Below are 21,333 nucleotides of genomic sequence, written 5' to 3'. Positions count from 1 at the left end.
GACTGTCCAAAAAGAATTACTTCATTAGGTAGATTTAATTTTTTGATTGCCAAGGAGAAGGCACCAAATAGACTAATTATAATCTTGGAAAAATAAATGTCAGCAACTGCAATGGATACCGAACTGCTAGGCTGAATGTGCAAAACAAATCTCAAAGTCAAAATTCATCCTCATATAATCTACAGGTGTTCTAGTAAGTATAATCTTTCCAACGTCTGATGAGTTGCAAATGTAGGCCCAATTCTTATATAAGAGGCTGCTGCCACATATAACATGCAGTGACAGCCAGCTCCCTAATGACGACCATGATTAACCTAGAGGTTACTAGTGTGAGCAAAGTCATGATATAAAGGCAGTCAAAAAGTAATTTCTCTGAAATTAACATGCCGAAAACACAAACTATATCATGCAAACAATACTAAAAGTGTCTAGAACCTCTCAATGAGTAATTTCTAGATACAGAGAGATATAATAGCTCCACTGTGTCCTGTGGCTGCTCATATAAATATTGTATGTCATAGCTTCTTAAACTATAAATGGGTCACATGTTATCGCCTTTTGGGTTGTGCAGGCTTGTGACTCACCATTGTATGCAATTGGAATGAGTTGTGTACAGTCTGTGAAATGTGTTGCAATGGGTCGTTGTTAAACAATTGACAACAGTGCTGATTCTTCCAATGGGGGGCCTCCCTTTTATGACTGTTGATGGTGATTTTCCAAGATGGACCACCCCACCCAAACTGACAGTAGTCATGGACTGGGTCTCAAAGACACTAAGTAGGACAAGACTGGGTTGGGAGAAAAAAAAAAATTTTAAGAAACACTGCTGTATGTAAAACTGAAATAGATTCTGCATATAAACACAGTGAAAATGGTTAATTGTCTGAATCCTCTTTTTCATACTTCTTACATGCTGACAAGAAACCACAGCCAACACAGTCGGAAATGCATGCCCAACAGGACGCAAACCTAGAATTGACATCAATCCAAATCCATCAAAGGGACAGAACATGCCTGTTCTGTGGGAGGAAACTGGCTTGCCTCGATTACTGCAACTCGCTGTATTCTGGGATTAATAAATCCGATACACAGGTTACAGTTGGTCCAAAATGCTGCCACTTGCTTTCTGGTTGGGGCAAGAAAGTATGACTCTGTTTCTCCTATTTTAGCTTCTTTACACTGGCTGCCTGTCAGTTTTCAAATTGATTTTAAAATCTTGCTGCTGGTTTTTAAATTTTTACATGGGTTTGCTCCTGCCTATTTATCTGAACTGTGTGTTTTACACCAGCCATCTAGAGTGCTTAGATCTTCTGGTCAGCTGTCTCTGGTTGTCCCTCGTACCAAGTGTAAAACCAAGGGGGACAGACAGGGCTTTTGCAGCTGCTGCGCCTCGCCTGTGGATCTCTTTACCTCATCATATAAAGGAGTCGTCTACAATTGAACTGTTTAAAACAAGATTAAAGACTCATTTCTTTTCACTTGCATTCCGTGACCTTCAGTAGTACTGATGGTTTCCTCTTTGTGATTATATAACATTACTTCTATTTATTATGTATTTTATTTTATGTTCATATATTTTATGTTAATTTGTTTTGTTTTTCTTTTATTCTATTATTGTAAAGCACTATGGCCACAGCATTACTATATTGTTTTAAATGTGCTATATAAATAAATTGACATTGACATTGACATCTGAAGAGATGATCCCTGTGACAGCGGAAGAGAGTGTACATTTTTCAAAGAAAGAAAAAAAAGGAATTCAATTGCAGCAAAGTGCTCACACTGTGTTCACATTGCCACCCTTCCTACCTCTAGTACAGAGACAAAAGACTTGCAGATTGTAGGGTGCAATTTTAGGTGTGCTTGCTTATAATGTGAGAAGCACCTACTGGGATAGCCATGTCTGTTGAAACAAATGAAACAAATATTACCCCAGTGGACAGATTTTGTTGAAATTTGGCCTATTAGGTACCTACATGGATTCATTTAGATTCTTCCATCAACCCAATTTGAATCGTATTAATTCAGAGTTTAAAGCCAGAGTGTTAGAAAGCCAGTTGTAAACAGGGCATCAGCTCACGGCAGTATACACTCTTTCACACAATGCCGATTTAGAGATGCCTTTCACATATAAGAGAAAAACTAGACTTACAATATATTTCCCATTTATTGTAACCTCCCTTAAATGTTGTTTTGAATACAGCAAGACTTTTCACGCTATTTTTAATAGAAAAATAAATTACTCTTGGAAGGAACTCTGACAATAATAACACAAAATAATTTTAACTAGTATCTGTCTTGCTGCAACAGGCAGAATTTCTCAGGGTGTGACAGCCTAAAATAGTAAAATGGCATGTCAGAGAGGTGTGAAAAATGGGTTTCACTTTTTCTTCTCCGAAACATTCTTTAACATTTTGACATTTATTATTATATAGTTATAAATTATAATGATGGTACTGGTTAATTTTATTATTATAGTAGCTTTTACTGCTGAACACAACCCTAAATTGGATTAAATGGCTTAAAATATGAATGGTGGATAAATAATACTGAAGTTGGAAAGTTTTTAAGAAAAGCACCACAGGTAGTTCAGATGGATAACAGTGCCAAAGCCTTGATGCCTAATTATTTAACAAAATCTCTGTACTAGTAAATGATACAAAAAACATTTATGAATATTTCTGCATGGATTTTCAATATTATGTTGAACATGTGCCATGATTTCAGAGTGTTTGCTGTAAACTGAGCAGATTTTTGCTCTGCTGTCTGAACTGCTATACAATATTTCTCTTTCAGAGTGACTCCTAAATTGTTTGCTGTGTTTGGATGGGATTAAAAGTTAGATGTGACCTAGCGGCTGATGTGCTGTGCTGGATTGTAAGCCATGTGGATGCCAATTCACCTCCTATTTAATGTGTCACGCTGAACACCACATTCACTCTTCTAGTCTTCACATTGTAGATACAACTGCACAAAAGATTTGGAATGATTAAACATGAAACTATCACACTCAGCAGGACTCATATCAAGACCAACAACAGTTAAAATTTTTTCGCGAGAATGAGCATGTATACTAGGGATTATCAAATAGATTTGCCCTGGGGCCAAATTCTCACAGAGCAAATACCTTTTGGGCCAGGCCCTGCCATAACGACCCCTTCACAAACACACACTTCTCACACCCTTTAACTGACACACTCCCTCATTCTCTCTTGAACTGTTTCATTCAATCATCCATGTTAAGTCAGTTCAGAGGTTTCAAATTTCTATTTATGCAGAATAAAGAATTATCAATAATATGACTTTAATGTATTCTGGTGTTATTACCATTCAAAACAAGCAAGCTCAATCATTTAAAGTAAATTTTTTTCTCATGAAATTCCACAGTGGGGTGGGGTTTCTATTGTTGTTTAAGATTAATGGATCTTTGCTTTTTCTATTATTCATTGGATTGATTTATCATAGGATTGGACTGTTTTGGGTTTGCCAACTGCATTACAAGTTTTCTGTTGCAATAGATATTTATAAAAATAAATAGCACTATATTTTTCAAAATGAAGAAAAAAATACACAATGGCTGCAGGAAACCATGTGACTTTTACTGATTAGCTAAGACATAACCTGTAAAGTATGCCTTTATAATGCCATCATTTGAAATCGCTCAGCCCGGCTGTCTTATCTGCAGTTGCTATTTTATAAAAGACTGCAAAGTGTGGAGCCACCATCTCCAGAAGCATCATGACAGCCTAAGGTCAGACTCGGCAAAAGTGAGACCTTGAAAATAAACTGCGATCACAGTAGGAAAATATTCAACTGCTCACTAACCCAATAAGAATAAGAAACAAGCATTCCTACCATGGTATACAGGTACTGAGAATATACTATAATCTATATATATAATTCACTAAGGCAAGACAACCATGGAAAACACGCCGGAAGGGGGCGTGGATTCACTAAGCCGCCTACAAGTAAGATACCCATGGCGCACGCAGGAAGGAGCCACGCCCACCAACTCTAAGACCATTGGATACGACGACAACTCGCAGAGCCACGCCCACCAACTGGGACAGAACAACACAGAAAAAACGGCGTCATTTATATTCGTCTGTCGTAGAGGCCACATGCACCTCCGAGCCACGTTGACTGTTCATAGAGGCATGTTTCTCGCGGACGTGAATCGCCATATGCAGCGTGTAAAACGGTTTGCGAGGGGTATCCCATGGGATCCTTAAAACAGTCCTTTACAACTGAGGTTAAAACACAATGAAGTAAGCAGTCTTTAAAACCAAATTTTTCGGTTACGACGCACGACCGCGTGCACCATAGCAAACTGTTTTACACGCTACATACAGCAATTCGCATCCGCGACAAACATGCGTCTTCTTAGATGGTCCTGCAGGAACACGGAAGACGTTTCCCTGCCCACCAACCCTCCTTTTTCACCGGCCCGCGTCTACCCTCGCTCTCTAGGCATTCACACTGCCTGCCCATTTGCCCGGACGCAAAAACTCACCGACCACCCAGTTAGTCCCTTTCGTCTGTGCTAGGAGTCCACATGCACGTCTGAGCCACGTTGACTTTTAATTATTTTTTTCGGTTTCGACACCCGACCGCGTCCACCATGAAAAACCATGCGAAAGGAACAACGAAGCCCCGCCCAGAAACTCTGCCCCTCCTCCCACGTGCTCAGGAACGCACCTCAGACCACTGCCCGCCAACTCAAACAGCTTATCAAACACATATTCACTCGCTTTGGTCTGTGCTGCGGTCCAAATCCAGCTGTGAGCCACGTTGACTATTCTTTTGCCCTCAATGGCTACCGCTTCAAAAGTATTTCATGGAAATACACGCTATAGAACACTACGACAAACTCAACACAGAACAGAAACACACTGTTGATACTGTTTTACACGCTGCATATAACAATTCCCATCCCCAATGCTTCTTCTTCGATGGTCCTGCAGGAACATGAAAAACCTTTGTGTACAAAACCCTGATTCATACCATCAGAGCTAGGGGAGACATTGCTACAACTGTAGCATCTACAAGAATAGCTGCAACATTATTACCGGGAGGACGAACTGCCCATTCTGTTTTTAAAATACCGTTGAACCTCACTACTACTTCCACATGCAACATCAAACCTTCCTCACCACATGCTCAACATCTTCTACAATCCAAAGTTATTATATGGGACGAGGCGCCAATGACACACACATACGCATTCCAGGCAGTTGACAGATTATTACGTGACCTCACGGGTGACACGCAGCCTTTTGGAGGCAAAACAATACTATTGGGTGGAGATTTCCGACAAATTCTCCCTGTCATTGTGCGTGGCTCCCGCGCGCTTACTGTCGCCAGTTGCATTAACAAGCACCCTTTGTGGCGTCACATGCATGTTCTTACACTGACAACAAATATGAGAGCTCTTACTGAAGAACAACATTTCTCACAATGTCTCCTTGACGTTGTGGATGGGATAAACGGAACACCTGTGACATTGCCTTCACATTCTTTTCCTTTAATTTCTGATCCCGTTCAACAACTGTATGGCGACATTGACTTCTCAACTGTCACTCTGGAACAACTCAGCACGCGAGCTATATTAAGCGTCACCAACAAAGACTCGCTATACCTTAATGAAGAAGTGCTAAAACTTATCCCTAACAATGAGGTGACTTTCACGAGCGTGGACTCCATCGTCACAGATAATCCTTCAGATCAACTTTTATTCCCCGAGGAATTTCTTAATAGTCTTACTCCTACTGGCATGCCTCCACATAAACTCAAAATTAAAAATTGATCCGTCATCATGCTTCTCAGAAACCTCCTGCCTGCAAAAGGTCTTTGTAATGGCACTAGACTGTCTGTTAGCACCATTCACCGTAATGTACTGCAGTGTAAAACTATCACATCTGCAACCTCACAAACTGTCCTTATTCCCCGGATATGCCTGACCCCGTCAGATTCAAATTTGCCTTTTACTTTTACCCGAAGACAATTTCCTGTTCGATTGGCATTTGCGATGACAATTAATAAGGCACAACGACAAACTTTCAAAAAGATATGCCTATATCTGCCAAAACCAGTCTTCACTCACAGACAATTATATGTTGCTCTCTCCAGAGTTCCATCTTTCAATTCACTTTCTGTTGTATCCTCAAACCCTCCCTTTTTAGACAACTGTGTCTTTCCAGAAGTGTTCAACCATCAATAAATAATTATGCGGCGTTTGTTATGCCGCGGGTTCACTATTGTGTTGTATTTTCCTCTCTCCAGAGTTCCATCTTTTCATTCACTTACTGTTGTATTCTCACACCAACCCGTTTTAGACAACATGTCTTTCCAGAAGTGTTTACCATTCAATAAATAATTATGCATGACATTGACCGTGTGTTTACCCGACGCAGAGAGGCGTGGGTAAGCCGTTGAACCCCATTCGGGCTGCAAACCATGCAATTCCCTCTAAGTGCGACTCATACGCTCCCACTGATTACGTCCCTACCCTTTGTACATACCCCCCTCCCACCTCGCTACTACCGTAGTCGGGTGTCTTGGTAGATTATATATAGAAAAGCACCCAAAACCGCACAGAGCAATGAAAAGTCTACGTGAGTCACAGGTGTATCTGGACTGTGCAAAAACGACAGCGACTCAAGTGACGAGTTGGACGTGGGCACATGACCAGGCAGTGCATACTGAACAAAACATCAGCACACTAGCATGACAGAGAGACCGGAATGGGCGTCCTTCTCCTCTCCTCCCGTTCCTTTCTCCGCGCCTGAGCGCCGTCCACCCCTATCCCTCCGTCTGGGAGTAGAAGCCGCGATGTCGGTCCGCCAGTTTTAAATCACGGACGATTGTGTGTTGGTTTGTTCCGTGCATTGTTACAATGTTGCTTTTCTTGCTGATTTTTTACATTACCGATTTTTCAAATGTTAATTTTCTCCCTGTGCTTAAAAATCATTAAAAAACTGTCCTGATTATGCGGCGTATGGTACGCCGCGGGTTGGCTAGTAATAATAATAATTCTTTGCATTTATACAGCGCTTTTCTCACTACTCAAAGCGCTCGTCAATTGCAGGTTAAGTTCCTTGCTCAAGGGCCCAACAGATATACTGTAACAGCTTTATTAATGTGGATGTAATAAAAGAGAGCGTTACAGACGTTTTATCTGAGTTTGCAAGTGATAAAACTATAATGTGAAACAGGTACTGTCAGCTGTAGGTGCTGCACATCATGTTCATATCTTGGCTGTTATCCCTGGCTTATACTTTTTTGGTCTTTTTTCATGTTTTACCCTATGAATATTACTGCTTATGTTTATATTGTTATTTATTATTTGAATAATTGTGTATTTTTTGATTGTTGTTTAGTTTCTGTTTAAGAGAATGTTCTTCCTTGTTCCTTGTGTTTTGTGGGTGGTTCCTCAGGAGGTGGGGCCACCTGTCTATCACCATTGAGACACTGCTCCCAGTCCTGTAAAGGCTAATGGGAAATGCAGTCCCTCATGGTACATTGCATACGCTAGGTACTGGTGACTGCACGTCTTTATAATTATTGTTTCTTTCGATTTTCTGGCCTTTTGACAATTTTTGCATTTTGTTTATGGATTTTAACTTCCATTAAAGTATTTGGTGAATGCCTTTTTTAAGCAACTCCGTTGTGCCTTGTTAGGCTCTTGTGACCTTTTTCACTTTATTTACTTTTTTGTGATAAAATGTTTCTACTTTTTAATATCAAGTAGGAGGCTTATGATGGTCCTTCTCATTGTGGGACTTTAGCATTATTTTTGTGATATTTATAGCATCATTTTGGGTCTGCTCCAACTGGTTCCAGGAGAAAGTACTTAGGGCCTGCCTGGACTAGGTGAGCCTATACTTAGCAGACCAGTTAAGACTCTGGCCAGCTTCTTGACTGGCTTTTGGAGGCCTCACCTATTTTGTTTTGGAAGAAATGCCATTCACAACTTTGGATAGGAATATCTAAAGATGAGTAGTACATGATCATATATTCCTAGCGATTGCTGAATCAACACAAACATGGCACAACTGTGCATTTCTTCCAATATGCTGGTGAAAAAGAACTCAAAGAGGAACAGTGGGTATGTGCAGCAGGTGGGGAGGTGTGGGTAGGATGTGGCTGCTTGAGCATCAGTTACTGTAAGTTCTAAGTAATGTTTTTGAGCCATTTGTGCTCCTTTCCTTTGAAGAAGGGCCCACCTGCTCACTCCATTTCATTCTGAATTTTGAGGCATAGTCTCTCAAATCAAAGTGCCAGTTTTGAACTCATTTATTTCATTACAATTATCTCCTGCAACTTGCATGCCGTGTTGGCATGAATTCACTATCATAATACACATTATTTTTCATCTCATTTGAGAACAATTTGAATTTTTTTTTTATTTGTTATTTATGTGATGCAAATTTCAGATCAGGTGGCCACAATCATCATGCCTGTGATGTAACCAGAAGTTCCAGTATACTGTAAATACAGCCATGGCCCAAGTTCAGATTATCCTTTAGTTGTTTTGGTTTGCTCCAGTGCATTGGTTGGTCAGTGTATTTTTTGATCTCAAAGTTTCAGCCTTGCCTGGCATAGACCACAGATCTGATTCATATAATTATCTCCTGGTCCTTTTGCCTCTCACAATAAATTCATGGACTCGTTCAAATTCAAAACTTGCCCTTTCATGCTCTTTGAACATGACTGATTTGACAGATACAAAGCATAAACAGAGTCTATATAATGTTAATATAACTGAAAAATGTGTTGGAAGATGGTGGTGGGTTAGTGAAAACTTGTCCACATTCAGACCATAGACTGATGACAATGTTAACATTGCCCTTTCTGTACTCTGTACTTCTGTTCAAGTACTCAATTGTTGTCACTTATATGATATTTAAAATAATATATTTTCTTACCTGTTATAGATGTATAATAATGTGACATCATAACTATTTATTAGACATATATAAATGAAGGACCTGTGTGCTTGTGTATGGAGCCGTCCACTCTGCTCATGCTCAATCACAGCCATTAGATGGCCCATGCATGCACTTTTAAATTTTTTCGGCGCTTGCTATGAAAGACCTGTGTACAGCAAATGCTGCCGCTCAACAATAACATTGTGCTAATGACAAAAATGAAGAGACAAAACATAGAAACAAAGTAATCACAACGCTCAACAATGTGCAAGTAAAACACCTCAGCAATGGAGGGCAAGGCTTGAAATTTTCACTAAAAACATTGTCTATCTGGAGGTATTTTTTCAAGACAAAGATTAATAGGACTCATATGCCAGTAAAATGGCTAAGATATGGTATCACCAGTGTCTTCTTACGAAAGCCAGTGGGGCAACAAGCACAAGGTGGGTCCACATTCTCTGCATTGGGTAATTCTTAAGAGTTAGCTGACGCCTCTCCAAGTTCATGAATACAGTAAAACTGCTAGGGCGTCTTCAGGTTGTCCTTTATCTATCTGTAATGTAAAAAACAGATTAAACACTTTAGATGAACATATAGATTCTTTTAAAGTGCTGCTCAATATTGAATCTTGTAATAGAACATAGTGAATATGAACCCTCTTGCAATATTCCTGGCATCTCCTTCTGCCCTTGATAGTTCATTTAAATGACAGAATATGATTGAGTAGCACTTTGAGTGTTTGGGTAATCGACTGCACCTGTTACACTGTTCCTAACTTAGCTGTTTCATTCATTTTAGAGATTCGGTATAAACACTATTACTCCTTGTCAACTCTTTTTCAAAAAGCTTTTAAGGTTTGTCAACAATTTTGTGCAGTTCTCTTAGGAATTACTACGACACTAATCATAATGCAAAAAATTTGTCAAAGCTTACATTTTTAGGTGTGTTCATGTATAAACAGGAAAAGTGCCTACTGTGGTAACCATGTCTGTCTATCTGTCTGTTTGCATGGAAAAACATGGCTCCCAGTGGACTAATTGTTTCAAGGTAATATTGAAAGTCCAGTTTTCATCGAGATAACTCAAATAGAGCACACTGTACTTTACAAAGTTCTGAAATTTGAAAACCTCCCATTGAAAAAAATAATTTCTTCAGACAGATAAATATGTTATACGGCTTTAAGAGAGGTTAGGTCAACTTGTATAGTTTGTATATTTTTCTCTGTAACTTGATCCTGAGAGCAAAACAGTGAAACTCCTTTACCTCACAGATGCATTGTCTGTATAATGATTCAATATTTACATGGTGCAGCAAACAATTTGAGTTTTAGACTGCAAAACAGATATTAAATCTCTACTGGGTATTTCTTTGAAAAATTTTATGTTTAATAAATTTGAACTGTAATTAGCCAAAGACCCTACACAACCAACAATTAGCAATAAGAAATCAATCAATGCCGTTTTTTCATCGTTTCAGTTGGAATCTTCTACCTATAAAAGTGATTTCAGCCATCAGAAACCTATCTGGGATTAGTTTTTAACTATGTAATATTTTAAAATGTTATTATAAAAATGTATTTTATCCATCCATCCATTATCCAACCCGCTATATCCTAAAACAGGGTCACGGGGGTCTGCTGGAGCCAATCCCAGCCAACACAGGGCACAAGGCAGGAACCAATCCCGGGCAGGGTGCCAGCCCACCGAACGGCACGCATACATACACACCCACACACCAAGCACACATTAGGGACAATTTAGGATCGCCAATGCACCTAACCTGCATGTCTTTGGACCATGGGAGGAAACCGGAGCACCCGGTGGAAACCCTCACAGACACGGGGAGAACATGCAAACTCTCCGCCCCAAATTTATTTTATGTACTCTAGTAATACTGTACATTTAATTAACTTCTAATATTAATGTTATTTTTAGTAAAAAGCACTGTTAAAAAAATATTTTATAAAACAATTATGATAGCTATCTCTTTGACAAAGTGACTCAAAAATTAAAAAATTAAAAACAGTTAATTAAATCCATTTTTACACTCAGTCCATTTTCTTTGTTCTGAATTAGGGGATGATTTGTTACTTTGTGTCAATTTCCACTTGTTGGTTTTGTTTCACATTGCAAACTTTCAAGCGAACTAAACATTAATAAACACCCTGTGAATGGGTTGTGTCTTCAAAGGAAAGAAACTTTTTTGCTGGGGAAAAAAAATCATTGCTTGTCAACAACAGTTGTGTTTGCGCACTGCCTCTTTTTACATAATTGTTTGGTTTGTTTACCAAAAAAAGCTCTATGAGAAACAAAAATTACCAATTATTTTAGAGCTGGAAAAATACTTTAAAAGTATGCGCTACTACTGATGGACACATTTCAAATAGGCAAGTGTATAAAAGAAGACAAGCTCGGTCGAGGACACATACTGATGTGCTTCAGTTTTAGGACATTAGAAATGTCAGGTGAATTTCATTTAACTGTGTGATGTTGTGTATTCCCTCTCCTGTAGCCACCATGTAAACATGATCTCAATTAAGGTTATCTCAACTCACATCTACTGTCTTAACTCCTGTAGCCATTTGTTAATAATGTTCATTTTGTAATGTTTGATTAATATTTTATACATACTAGGGGGCTCCACCCCCTGCTCTCTTCACTCGTCCACCCCCGAGTTTGGTTAACCGTTTATATACAATTTAAAGAGATTGTTATTTTCGTGGGAATTGTTACATATGCATTATTTTCACTTTTACTTTAAAACTTTAGTAAAAACAATATTTGGAATTAACTTTTCTTCAAGATCGCATTGAATTTTGATTCCGTGTTTGGACTTACATCGTGACAACGCAGTGTATAACTGCCTGTGAGTGAATATCGTTTCTTTCTCTCTAATAAATAAAACGACTTTTTCAAATGTTTGTCCATGCTCTTTCTTCTTCGCTTTGTCATTGACGTATCATCTAGAACGTATAAAATTATTGTCCTGATAAAATTTATAACAGCTAAAAGCACAGGAAGTGTGTCTGCCAAAAGCATTCACACGACTAAGGTTAGATGACCGTGGTCTTGTTTGAAAACAGTTGTAAGTAGGGTGTGACTTGAAAGAATCTCATGTTAAAAGTCTCCGTCTCACGGGACTTCATACCGCGGCAACATTTTTGGAATCTTTTAATTCTTGCTGGCAACACAAATTAGACGATCTACAAGTCTCCAACTTAAAGTTTAAATCCAAACAATATATTCAATCTCTTTTTGCTGTTCCGTTATTTACTGAGTAATAAATTCCATTTATTTGCGCTAATGTGATCTTTGGTATCCTGTTTTTCAGACTTTCGAATTTTCATACTTTCTGTAATGCACAGTATTTCATGTAGTTAAAGTTGTTCTGGGTTGGATCTTATTCATACCTAATGTGCTCCTGGCTGTACTTGATACTGCACTGAGACCACCTCTTCCAAGGGGTCTCAATCAGGTTGTTTTGGGCCAAACCTGAGTGCAATTGATATGTTCACATCTATCTAAATGAATTGGATTTTCAGAGAATTTGCACCTCACCAAACAATCTAGGTGTGAAAACTCCTTAAAGTCTCCAAACACTTCTGAATGCTACACCTTGCATATAATTTCTTTCTTGTTGTGTTTGTGGAAAATTTCATTAACTGAAGGGAAAATCAACATTAATATGACAAACCTCTGTAATCCATTTCTTAACGCATATTATTATTCAAGACAATAAAAAAATGCACATTACTGTATACTACATGGAACTGTGCATAAATATCTCTGTATTATAAAAAAAAATCTTGCGACGAGACAAGACTTTTTCCTGCAATGAGATGTGATCTTTTGAAGAGAGACAGAGAGACACTTTCACGTCCCGCGAGACTGTCAAGTCACGTCATACTTACAACATTTGGAAGCAAGTCCAATGATACACATGCAAAGCAGGTTAGAGATAATGGAAGTAGGAAAATTCGAAAGTCTCAAAATAATGAGAGTAAAGATCGCAATACTGCAAACAAACGGAAAATATTGCTCGGTGAAATAACGGAACAGAGAAAAGAGATCGAATAGTGTTTGAGGATGTCTGGGGGACAAGAGAGACAAGGCAGTTAGACAAAATGACAGTTGCTGTACAGGCTTTTAAACATTCGAAGCGCCGCATGAAATGCAGATAACTAGGTACGGCAGCAGCAGCAAGCCAGCAGCTGATCGAGCAAAGAGGAGGTAAAAAAAACAACTGTTGTTTCCCATTATATCACCGTTTAAGAGGGGTTTTGGAGGAGCGACTGTGTCTCCTTGGAGTGCATTCAGCCCCCCTCTTCACAACGGTGCGTAGCACCGGCGGGGGTGGGGGGTTAAGGGGTTGGCGAGCAAAGCACCCTAGTTTATTTTAAAATAAACAGCAGTATCTAGAAACTTCAATTAGCCTTGAAGGTTAACTGGTTCGGGTTTGCTTTGCTATTTTTAACAATCTTATTTTGACTTACCATCCAATTATATGTATCAGTTTTGTTTACATTGACATTGCTATGTAGCTACTATTTGAAATCCTATTGCCAGGACTGGCTCCAGCATGCAGTGACTCTGATTAAATGAGGAAATGTTTTAACTCTTACTGTGTTCTGTTTTACAATTTTCCAAGAAGACTGTGCCACATAATACTAAAAGTAGGAGGAATAATGAACTGAACACCATGGACAATATAGAAAATGTAATGTTAAAGTAACCACTCTCAAGACATGGTACTGGGAGATTACCTCAGACCACTTTCATTTATTCCTATAAATTATGAATAGGAGTCAAAAGTAACCTTACATGGCGCTACCTGCTGAATGAGAATGGACAACTAATGGCCTCAGGGCTCAGGCTCCTGATGTGTGCCTTTATGCGGAATGTGATCTCAATGTTTATGTCTTTTTAGGTTTTCATCAGCTCATGCTAGATTTGTTTGACACAAATAACGTCACATCTCTGTCATCACATCCTACGCCTATTTACTTCATTTTGAGATTTGCATGTTGAAAGCTTTCAGGGACAGTACAATTTCAACAGCTGCAATATATTTGTGGTTATTCTTCTATTGAGATGGTGTGTCATCAACTTACCAGCTGCAGATTTTACGGTGTGGGTCTACTTTTATGAACCCAAACACTTTAGATTTATTATGGAATTACCTGCCTAATTATGCTTTCATCTCACACACTATTAATGTTTGCAAATGGGAAACTGTTATCCTTGTTTTAGTGTCAGCCTGCAATGCGCAGCTACATGAGTTTAACATGTTTATCTGCTTGTCACAAAGAATACACCACAAAGGCTGAAGGCCAGACACTAAATAAAGCTCCGTGTCTTTTATTATAAAACTGCCTTGAATCATTAAAGCAGAGTGAAGACATCATAGCAGTGTACTTTTATAAATAAAATGACACAAACCCTGGGCTATCTAATCAGTCTGGTGATGGTGGCAGCTTCCTCTTCATCTCTTTAAAGGTCTCTCTCTCTTTCTGTCTAGCTCCTCTGTAGTTATAACTGCCCTTCATCCAGGAGGGATCCATATCTAAAATATGTCTTTGAGATGAATGTAGTGACGTCTAGTGCTTTTGGGTGACTCCAAAGTTTCAAATTATACCCTTGTCTTTAATAAAGATGTCCTCAGTGAATAAATTGGCTTAATTCCACTTTAAACGCTATTTTGAAACAAAGGCTGGAACTGAATAAATGACCAAGTACAAGGACCAGATTGATGTCCTGTGACTTTGTTCCAACTACATACACATAAGTTTTACATTTCTTTTTATTATTATTATTTGCTGCCATTCTGGGAAGTGGTTGCCACAATGTTGTAAAGCAATATAATTCAGAGGTGCAAAGAGTCGACATCGTCTTCATGATTGGATAAAAGGTAAGCATTATGCACTTCCTAGTCATATTGTCATATTGTTGGTAAATGTAAAGAAACCTCTTTGTGGTTGATGTTAGTGGATTACCATTAGTGTTCAAGACCCCTTTTTTCTGGATTTGTCTATGATTTTTAGTTTAGCATTTAGATTTTAAGACAAACCCTTGGTAACAATGTTTTGGGCTTCCATTTTTGATTTTTCTTCTCCTGATCAAATCACCTCTTTTATTGAACATTTTGCCTTTCCTCATGGAAAGCACAACAAATTCTATCACTGAGTTTTCCAACTATCTTAAGTAGTTATTGTTGTGCTTCCTGTCAGGGCATTAGGCCTCACAAAAACAATCACACAAAACTCCAAACCTGTCTTCTTTACAAATCTGCGTCCACTGGATATGCCTCAACCCAGGTAGCCTAGAATGAAACTCAGACGAAATGCTCTGTTCCCTAATGGAATGGTACAGTAAGTTCCCTACATATAAATACATATAAAGTTCCATTATGAGAGCACGTTAACAAGTCTGCTTTGTTCGTAAGTCAAGCAAAGTTAGCCTAGGTACCCAACAGACACAATGCAACCCCAAATCCTCAACTCCTAAAGAAAACATGTAAATGTACATAAGAAAATGCTTTTAAAAATTAATATTTGTATTTTGTTACAAATTTCTTGTGTGTTTTAACAATACACAACAGAAAATGAATTTTTATTTCCATTGTTTTCTGTCAGCTGATATCGCTGTTTACGCTATCAGGAAGCCTGCATATTATACTGTACAGTACACAAGAAAGTGCTTTTAAAAGTTAATATTTGTATTTTTGTTATAGGATTTCTAGTGTATTTTAACAAGAAACAAACAACTAAAAGTTATTTTTTTATTCCCATTGTTTTTCATCAGCTGATCTTGATACAGTAGACTCACTTACCACTAGCAAACAAACCTACAGGTATGAGATCGTCTTCAAATGCACTTCTGGCTGCCACAATCAAAGCAAGCAATCGGATGGCATCATCACTCGACACCTTCTGCCCATCACTTAATATTGATGCCCGGTAAGTGTCCTCATTGAAGATTCATGGAAGGTATTGAAGCAAAGACAAAGAAAAAAAAAAAAAGCATCACAAAAACGTACTTCTGGCACTAACTCCAGTTTCAGTGTATCAAAATAAAAGCCCTCGCTAAGCCTGCGTTACTGTTGATGGGATGCTCATATCTGAAGACCATACATTAGAGTCAATTAGGACAAGTCAACAAGAACAAGCTCTTCACAAGATCCGACCAAAGGTCCCTATTGCACCTGCGCTCCACCGCACTACTTGGTTTTGTATGGCATATTAATATTGCAGTTTGAGTGAAAAAGAACTTACCCTCAATGAGTTTCCAACTGTGTTCCCGTGTTCACACTTAATTCTGGACATCTTGCGCTTGAAATAAAGAGTGTTAACTCAATGTAAACAGAGCTACAGTTATAAGCACAACCACTTGTTGAGGATGCATGCATGTGTCTGAGAATGTAACCACGTGAACTAACTTATGCCCTGCCATGAAATTTGAAGTTATGTTACAATTTAAAATTTTTCACTTATTTAAAATAAAATCTAGATTTAACCCATGTAGAGCACTTGTCGTCTTCTTTATGGCAGTTCTTCCTGACTACTCTTGTCATGCTGAAGTTGCTGAGCCACTCATTATCAGCAGTGAAAAAGTCCGAATTCTGGAAAAGCACACTCTACATAACTTTTTCGTAGGTGAAATTCTTCTGGCAGAGTAAGTGCAACCATGGATCCTCACTCTTTAAAGATATGTACAGTATAAAGAACAGCCTAGCCTAATTATTAGGCGAATAATACATTTTAACTAAGTGATGTTTGAAATAATAAGACACAAACAGTAGAGTCTATAGCAAAATCAAAGTAAGGAATTAAAATATTGTATATGCTTTTATTTAAATATGATTGCAAAGTGTTTTTATTGGTTGATCACAGTAGTTTTTCTGAATGTCCCTTCTTCTGGCCTTTATCAATGTGTCTGTTATTCTAATTTGTTTTTTTCTTTAGGTTCTAAGGTTTTCACACTTCATTTTTTGTATTTGTTTATTTATTTGTCTCTTGTTTCCTGCTGCCATCATGGAGAAAACAAAAACGATAAGCCATCTGTAGTCTACTGATGCATGCACATAAAGAAATGTTCTGACATTTTCAGGTCAATTTACTTTTTATAAATGATGTGAAGCAGCAGCACTAATCACTGACCTTCAGTGCTGCTACCACTATATGTTATATGTGTAAATTATAAGGTGATTTAAAGCCACCTATCCATCGCTTCCTTGCATTCATCATTTGAGCTACATTATTTGTATGAAAATGTGCTATATAAATAAATGTTGTTGTTATTGTTGTTGTTTGAGTCCACTTTATGCCATGCAGTGCTGTGGGGTTGCCTGGTAGTGAGGAGCACAAGGTAAGAACCAAGACAGGACTCCAGTTCATGACAGAACACACTCACAAACACGCATAATGCAATAAATGAAAGCTGTCCTCTATCCTAAAAGTCATGTCTTTGGAATGTTGGAGGAAACTGGGGGATCTGGAAATAAGAGAATACACAGAGAGATTATATAGCGTAATCTGTCATCTGCTATTGAGCCCAGGTCCACAAAGCTGTGAGTAGCAGAACAAGCACAGGACCACTGCAGAGAAATAGCACTTACCTAGCCTTCTCAGAAAAAGGAAAAGGTGACTGGCATAATTCTTATTGTGAAATGCTTCATTGACCACTTTATCACTTTAATTCCATGAAGTTTATTTTGCCATTATAGAATAACTGTAAAATATCTTTACGATTAGGTCCTGTATTCACATAGCTATCCATTCTTGTAGTTCAATGATTTTGTTTTAACCTTGAAATGGTAAATGCTAACAATCAAGCAACATTGTTTTAATTAATTACAAATCATTACAGTAGGTTAACGGGATGTAAATTCTCTTAGATTCAGCAAAAGTCCTTGTTCAGTACTCTGTATGTGCGACTGAGCTACTGATTGAAAGCAGATTATATTCAATGTGGCACTTAGGCAATCAATGGCTGCTGATCTTGTGAGCATATGTGCTGTTCACACACCTCTCCTCACAGGCAGTTTAAATACATCATACACTAAATGCACTGATCATTCCAAACTTTTCAAACAATTTCTTTTCCTCTGTACTTTTTGCACTCTATGTTCTATGCCAACACTAGAAAATAATAGGACATTTTTAAAGGTGAGTGGGGGATTCTATTTTAATGTGTACATTACATCTAAGAACATGAACAACATTCCATTTTGTGTATAGGTTCCTATTATTTTATAGAATAGCATAACATGATGTTTGATAATAGCCTTCTTAGTTTATTCTGGGGGCACTATGTATTAGTACTGGTATAGTTACCCATCTGTTCATTCTCGATCCTGTCACTTCTCTTAAATTCATTTCTTCACTTATTTTTTGCTCAGCTTATCCTTGTGAGAGTAGTAGTGACAACTTGCTGAGCCAGACAAACCAGACCACCTTATCCTCAGTCACTTAACTGAACCAATACTGATGCTCTGTGTAAGAAAGGACAGAGCCGGTTATACTTCCTTAGAAGGCTGGCGTCCTTCAACATCTGCAATAAGATGCTGCAGATGTTCTATCAGAAGGTTGTGGTGAGCGCCCTCTTCTACGCGGTGGTGTGCTGGGGAGGCAGCATTAAGAAGAAAGACGCCTCACGCCTGGACAAACTGGTGAGGAAGGCAGGCTCTATTGTTGGCATGGTGCTGGACAGTTTGACATCTGTGGCAGAGCGACGAGCGCTCAGCAGGCTCCTATCAATTATGGAGAATCCACTCCATCCACTAAACAGTGTCATCTCCAGACAGAAGAGCAGCTTCAGCGACAGACTGCTGTCACTGTCCTGCTCCACTGATAGACTGAGAAGATCGTTCCTCCCCCAAACTATGCGACTCTTCAATTCCACCCGGGGGGGGGGGGGTAAACATTAACATTATACAAAGATATTGTCTGTTTTTTACCTGCATTATTATCAATCTTTAATTTAATATTGTTTTTTGTATCAGTAAGGTGCTACTGGAGTGTGTGAATTACCCCTTGGGATTAATAAAGTATCTATCTATCTATCTATCTATCTATCTATCTATCTATCTATCTATCTATCTATCTATCTATCTATCTATCTATCTATCTATCTATCTATCTATCTATCTATCTATCTATCTATCTTAACATCTTCCTGAAGAATTTCTAGACACTCCCATGGCAGGAGAGAGATGTAATCCCACCAACATGTCCTGAGTCTGCTTCTGAATCTTCTCCCAGTAGATGTGTGCCTCTAGATAAAGAACAATCCATAAATGGTCCTTGTGATAGATTCAATTAAGTCAAATAAAACCTTGCCCAGAAAAATAATACCTTGCCCCATTCCTAGATCCATGGTGATTGCCTGTGAGCACCTTGTGGGTTGACCCATGCAGTTCTGTCTGGCTTAGTTAAAAAAATTCTCTACACCCAAATTAAGAATGAGAATTATGTCCAAACCCATATATGGGACAGGCAAGAGTGGGATGGATCCAAGCATTCTCCAACCCCATTAATCCCCAATAATCCAGTTAAAGAGAATGGGATTTCAGTCGATCATTGGGAACACTCACACATTCACCTACATTCACTCAATTTAGAGCAATCAAACAACTTAATATACATGTCATTAGGATATGTGAAGTACCTAAAAAACCCTTAGCATACACAGGAAGGAACATATTGTGTGAAGTTGTACTGCTCACCACTGCACAAAAGTGCATCCTCTTCTGAATTCCTTCTTCTTTTTTAATATATCTGTTTTAATTATTATTTGGTGGAATGATGCAGCAGTAGGTTGCACTTTTGAATCCCAACTTCGAGGACCTGGGTTTCATTCTACCTTGGTTACACTCTTCATGGGCAGGTACTCCAGTCTCCTTCCACATTCTAAAGGCTGTGGGTACCCAGGAGGAAGGATAGGCATCCTGGCTGTGATAACAGAATTTTTCATATTTGGCGAGGAGGCCATAATAGAAGGACTGGGAGAATGGATTCACCAGGAGTAGGTCATTCCCCCACACAGCAGGTGGCAGTATTCCTCAGGGCTAAACCTAATTAGGACACTCTCAGTGTTACATGGGAAAAGGAGTTCACAAACGCAACCCTGTTGGGGTCTTTGGGGTCCACCAGAGGGTGCTGTCGGGGGAAGACTACCCTGGTTCCTGCACGACCAGGAAGTGCTCTGGATAACTGGGACAAGAGACCAGAAGCAATTCCCGGGTCAGGCTTAAAAGAAACCCTGCTGTCTCATTTGGAGGAAGTCAGAGTCAGGAGGCAGTGGGCTATGCTCTTAGAGGAGGGAGAAGGAGGATTGTGCTTGGTGCTTTATTTTCTTATTATTCTTATGAAGGAGGTGTTGGGGCTCACAAGATCAGCAGCCATTGTCTTGTCTTTGCACAATGTCTTGTGTTGTTTGTGTTTTAATTTTAAATCTTAATTTAAATTTTTCATTTTAATTATAATTTTAACTTCAATTTTTTATTTGCACTTCATGTTGTTACACTGTGGACCCTGAGCTTCGCAATTTTGTCTATCTGTATACTTGTATATGGTTGACATGACAATAAAGTTTGCTTTGACTTTGACTATTTGAGTTGGAAGTGTGTCTGGGCATTACTGTGGTGGAGGTTTGGGGCTCTCTGGCACCCCTTGTAGTTACAAGGTGCGTACAAATAAAGTAAGTTAATTACAAACTCCATATTCATACTGTGTAAACAAGTTTGTGTGCTTAGGCACCCTTCAATAAAATGACCTCCTATCTAGGTCATTGGTTGATTGGTTGGTTTAATTACATTGCACCTGATGCTATTTGAATAAGCTCCTTGCCATCCTGTAATGGAAAATGTTAATTCAGAAATTTAACATTATTCATGTTTGATTTTCTATGGATGGATGGATTTTCTATTTCCACATATTCCAGAACAGAATCATTGAGATCAGCGCCCACCCCAGCTGCACAAGCAAGAACCAAGCATGGGTGGGGTACTGGTATTGCCTCAAACCCACACTCTCTCCCACCGGGCAAATTTATAAAGGCCTAAACAGACATGCAAAGTACCACAAAGACAGTGATCCCACTCATTATTATTATTATTGTTATTCTTATTATTGTTATTATTATCATCTAACTATACATTTTCTACCTAGTTCAAGAGTACGAGGAACTAGTGCCTATCTCTACAGCATTTATTGCAAGGCAGAACTACCCCAAGATTGGGTAATTATTATTATTATTATTATAATTATCATCATCACTGTTATTATTTTATACAGTAGTATTATATTCATGATCTGAAATAATAAAGTTGCTCATGTCTGGTTACTTTGAAAAGGACAAACTATTTGAAAGAAATAGCTCAGTTACACAAACCTTCTACTAAATAG

This window comes from Erpetoichthys calabaricus, chromosome 4 (genome assembly GCF_900747795.2).
Source record: "Erpetoichthys calabaricus chromosome 4, fErpCal1.3, whole genome shotgun sequence".
Lineage (NCBI taxonomy): Eukaryota > Metazoa > Chordata > Cladistia > Polypteriformes > Polypteridae > Erpetoichthys > Erpetoichthys calabaricus.
This window is presented reverse-complemented; position numbering follows the sequence as displayed.